Below are 6,000 nucleotides of genomic sequence, written 5' to 3' on the forward strand. Positions count from 1 at the left end.
TTCCAAATAAACACATTAAAACACATACCATCCTTAATTAACTCATATTTTGGTTTCTATGAATTGAAATCAATGAAAAGTGACCATTTACTTACTCTTGGGAGCGTATTGAGCCAAAAAGGCTTTAAAATTGCCTTAGGGACTTCTATTTTTCCCATCTTTTATATTTTGGTAAAATATTAACACAATAAAGCACGTAGCATCCTTAATTAACTAATAATTTGGTTTCCAAGAATTGAAATTAATTAAAAGTGACCATTTACTAATTTTTGGGATCGTATAGAGCAAAAACGGCTTTAAACTTGCCTATAGGACTTCTATCTTTCACATCTTTCATGTATTGGTCCAAATAAACACAATAAAACACATAACATCCTTTATTAACTTATATTCTTGTTTCAATGAATTGAAATCAATGAAAAGTGACCATTTACTCACTTTTGGGAACGTGTAGAGCCAAAAAGGCTTTAAAATTGCCTAAGGGACTTATATCTTTCCCATATTTTATGTATTTTGTCCTAATTAACACAATAAAACACACCACATCCTTAAATAACTTATATTTTTGTTCTATGAATTGAAATCAATTAAAATAGACCTTACACACTTTAGGGAGCGTAAAGAGCCAAAAAGGCTTTAAAATTGCCTAAGCGACTTCTATCTTTCCCATCTTTCATGTATTGGTCCAAATTAACACAATACAACACATAACATCCTTAATTAACTGAAATTTTGTTTCCATGAATTGAAATCAATGAAAAGTGTCCCTTTACTCACTTTTGGGAGCGTATAGAGCATAAAAGCCTTTAAAATTGCCTAAGGGACTTCTATCTTTCCTATCTTTCATGTATTGGTCCAAATTAACACAATAAAACACATAACCTCCTTAATTAACTAAAATTTTGTATCTATGATTGTAGGGAATATTTCAAGCGTTAACCCCTAGCTTTAACCCCACTGTGATCATACACTAAAGTACGGTGGCGTCCAAAAGGGAAGAAGATAGAGCAAAAGGGTCGCCAACAAGTTTTAGGAACTTGTAAACCGTTCACAGGGTGAAGATTACACCCCTTAACGATCCAAGAGATCGTCAACTCCATAAGGTTTAGAACCAAATAAGGGTTCAGGGATGAAGGTACAAATCCAACCTAAAAGAGATTGAACCTGCCCTAATAATAGGCCTCTACTTTATTCTGATTGTATTCATGTGCGGTTTCTGACTAACATGCAATCAATAGGATTAACCCTAAACCTGTTTATCTATGTTTATTGAATATAATGCACAAATAAATCTATTATTGTCAATCACTTAAAATTATAATCAAATTAACACTAAAAAAGATTATTAAATTCTCTTATTAAGCGTGATTACAAGTACAAATTCCCTTTAAACATGCATAAAAGGTGTGATCAAGCAATAAATAAATATCAAGCAACACAATAATAAATATCATAACAATACAATTATAATCATCATCAAGATAATAATAATTATAAAAATAATAATCATAGTAATAATCGTCATAAATAAAATAATAATCATCAAAATAATAATAATAATAATAATAATATTCATAATCATTATAAATTATAATCATTATAATAATAATCATGTTCATGTTAATATTAAAGCATAATAAAAATAGCAAGATCCTAGACATGATACTAACAAGATTAATAACAAACCCTAGCATGTCACTAAGCAATAAAATTCAAATCTTTAACCCTAACATGATACTAACAATCATAAATATTAGGAAGAACATAGGAAGCATCGTAACAATCATATTTAATATTAAATTTACTAGACATGATACTAGGAGTATCATAATAACAACATAAACATGATTTCTACATCATAACATCAACAAAACCATTAAAGTACTTACTTTGATGTCTCGTACCTCTTTCTAATAACAAAATACACGCGTTAGTAACTTTAAGGAAAATAATAACATAAACAATCAAATTAAATAATTGAAAGAGAGATTTGGGACCAAACCCTCAGAAATTAAACCTTTCACGTCTAGGGCGAAGGCAACTTCGAATATGGCTAGGTGTTTCTAGATCTTGCGAATGCGGAATTTTGTATTTGAAAAGCAATTTTAGAGAGAGAGAGATGAATGAATGAATTAGAAGAGAATGAGAATTCAAAACTGATTGTAGGTGAATACAATAAAAAACTAATTGTAGATGAATGAAAACGGAGTTTTTAATACATTATTTATAGAGAAAATCAGCCAAAAAGATACAATATCAAAACAGAGCATCTGGCGCACCTAAAACAGAGCTGGCGCCAGCACCAGCTAATTGGCGCCAGGTGCCAACACTAGCGCCAGACGCCAATGCCAGCGCCAGGCGCCAGGTCCTAGTGCCAGGCGCCGATGCCTGGCATCTGGCGCCAATGCCTGTTTTTGATGCGTTTTCGAAAATCAGATAAATTTGCCGTACTGGAGGATAAAATCGTATCTTTTCCTCAAAAATGCTCTTTGATTTAAATTAAAACTATGAAAAGTCAACAAAAGTCAATTTATCAATGCTAATTGAATTAGGAATGAAAAGAACCTTCTAGAAGAATCTAGAAGACTAAAACCGTTCCTAATTGCATTAGGAACGATAAATCATATTAGGCCCTCCCCTAGATCATTGGGCCGCATATAAGGTTTAAAACGGGTCCAGTTTAGTAGATTGGCCATAATTTCCTCAATATTCATCGGAATTGGGCTTATAATATATCGTTGGAAAGCTCTTGTCAAGCTCCATCCAACTACACTACTATTGGACCCATATCATGGACCAACAAAACTGGATTGGCTGTTTTCTTAAAATAAGTTTTCAAAAACATAGAGAAGAGAAAAGAAATTAAAACTATTCGCAACACTAAACTTTCCACACTTTCGCTTCATTCGATTATGATTCGACGTGAAAGGTACTCATCACTATGTAGGCGTCGTTTGAAGTGTGCCTACGTTAAAAGCATGTTGTGAATATGCTTGGCAATCATAGGAAGTGGGAATTGACATTACGATTGGGGACAAAGCAAAGTAGGGAGCCGCCAACAAGTTTTTAAGGAACTTGTAAACCGTTCACGGATCATAAAAGGCAACCACAAATAAAGGGACAACGAAGGTAACAACGATTGACCCGTGAAGGTTACACCCCATTCATAATCCATGAGATTACTAACTCCATATGGTTCGGAACCACGAAAGGAGGATCGAGGATGATGGTACGAAGTGAGTCATGGAGTCACATTCGCACGTATTGTCCTCTACTCGATTCTTATATTGAAAAGTGATTCCTGCGATCTCAAAGGCATACAAACAAAATATTCAATTCGCTCAAAACTATTATTTAACTAAATTGGTTGAATATTAATGCACACATAATTCTAAAATATTGGTGATCACTTGAATTAATTAACAAGATTAAAAAGTATCCTAAACCGGTTGTCCAAATTATCTTATTAGGCGTGATTTTCAATTACATATTCCCTTTAAACATGCAATATGGTGATCAATAAAAAATATAATAGAATAATCATTAATATTGGAAGCAATTTAATCTTAATTCCAACAACATAAAATCGTTAGCAAAATAATAGAAATAAAAGGAACATGATTCTTACTTTGATTCTGTTTGTTTGCAACTACAAAATAATAAACGAGTTAGTAACTTCAAGGAAATAATAAAACAATAATTAAATTAAATCAAATAAAGTAGAGTTGATTTGGGGCCAAACCCTCAAACAGTTCTACCTTTCACGCCTTGGCTTAAGGATGGAACCACGAGTAAAGTATGGACTCCTTTGAGCACTTGAAGAAGGAATTTTGAAATAAGAAGAGTAGGCTAGTGTTTTAGGCTAAAGTATAGAAGAGAGAAAAATAAATCAGAGAATTAATTGATGCCCCGTACATCACAAATGAGGGGGTGTTTATAGGGAAAATGTGCTGAGGGAGCACACGGAACCCTAAAATGATAAAAACCCTAAAAAAGTATCCCGTGACACGGCAAACTGTACCGTGACACGGGAAGTCCCACCGTCAGACGGCAAACTTTCCCGTGACACAGTACATTTTTAGTGTGACGCAGGAAATTTTCAGAAAACGGGAGAGAAAACGCGTTAAGGGTTTACGCGGAAAAGACACGGAATGTCCCATGTCACGGCAGACTTCCCGTGTTACGGGAAATCCCACTGTCAGACGGTACTGATTCCCGTGACACGGTGGGTACCTGCCGTGGCGCGGGAATTTCCAGCCCATTTTTCCGTCTAAATACATTTTTAACCCTAATTTCATTCGGCATTTTAAATATCGATTGATAATTTTGGGCCTTTTCTAACTTATTATTATTTGGTCTAAAATAAGAAAATAATTAAAAATAAATAAATAAAAGGTTTGGGCCAAAAATAAATAATAAAACAATAAAAAAGGTTTGGGTTAAAATAAAAACTATGCTTTTACCAAACATCAAGACTAATCCATGGACTGTTCAAAAATATGAATTTAGTCAAATACGATTTTTTAAGCACTCTCGGGATTAAATACTAAACCCGACCAATAGTGGTGGTGAAAGGTTGTTCATCATCAGGTTTGGTTTTGGGGAGAAATTTTTAGGTGTCTACACACTGGGTTTGGTTTTGGGGAGACACAAATGGGTGTCTACAGAAGCCCCCACTTTGACTGAGTTTGGAGAAACACGAGTTTCGAAAAAAAAAGTCAAAGTATCGATAGGGACGGAGAATGATTCAGAACGTTCTGCGATCCTAAACCATTCTTGTAACGCTGATACCTGAAAAACTAGCGTTAGTTAAACAGATAAAAGAGTTAAGAAACGCGTATCATGCACCGTTGAGCACACGTCTCTGAAAGTAACCGATTGTTTTGATGACCTCCTGCAAGCTAGAGAATGTCATCCCGCTTAAAAACCGCTACGCCTGTAACTGCTTCCAATTTGGAAGATTGCTTCGTCTAAAACGATCTTCCCCCGCTATTTTAATATTCCACGTCCAAGGGAATACTATCGAAGATTGCTTCTCTTGAAACAATCCTCATCTGCATTGATAATATTCCACGTCCAAGGGAATACTATCGAAGATTGCTTGACTTGAAACAATCCTTCAGTTGTTTTTTGACAACTTTCCACAATCTATGGAATACCATCTTGCTTCTTGTTTTGACGATCTTCCGCAATATAGGGAACGCTGACGATCAATGTTGCTACATCTTGAGCCTTTCTTGAATCATAGTGACAACCTTTCCAATCATAGCAAAAGTCATCGAAGACCGCCTCATCATGAACCGCTCTTCTCATATCTTGGTGACAACCTCCACAATCTTAGCGGACGCCGACTAAGACCGCCCATCTCGTGCTATCTCCTCAAATCTTGGGTGACAACCTCCACAATCTTAGCAAATGCCGTCGAAGACCGCCCATCTCATGCTATCTCCTCAAATATTGGGTGACAACCTCCACAATCTTAGCAAACGCTGTCGAAGACCGCCCATCTCGTGCTATCTTATCAAATCTTGGGTGACAACCTCCACAATCTTAGCGAATGCCGTCGAACACCGCGCATCTCGTGCTATCTTCTCAAATCTTGGGTGACAACTTCCACAATCTTAGCGAACGCTGTCGAAGACCGCCCATCTCGTGCTATCTTCTCAAATCTTTAGTGACAACTTCCACGATCTTAGCGAATGCCGTCGAAGACCGCCCAACTCGTGCTATCTTCTCAAATCTTTGGTGACAACATCCACAATCTTAGCGAACGCTGTCGAAAACAACTTTACTTGAAGTCATCCTCAGTTGTTGCGATAATATTCTGAAGAAAAATTTCCAAAGACCATCTCTTGTCGATCCTTAAAGCTCGCTTGAACTTTTCTTCCACTAAAACTAGTATGTCGGTGTCTACGTGATGAGCCCATTCTTAGGCGCTTTAAGCTAAGTGAGACGATCTTTCGTCAGGTCGATCACTTATTTGCGGTTGTAATCAAATTG

This window comes from Chenopodium quinoa, unplaced genomic scaffold (assembly GCF_001683475.1).
Source record: "Chenopodium quinoa cultivar QQ74 unplaced genomic scaffold, ASM168347v1, whole genome shotgun sequence".
Taxonomy (NCBI): domain Eukaryota; kingdom Viridiplantae; phylum Streptophyta; class Magnoliopsida; order Caryophyllales; family Amaranthaceae; genus Chenopodium; species Chenopodium quinoa.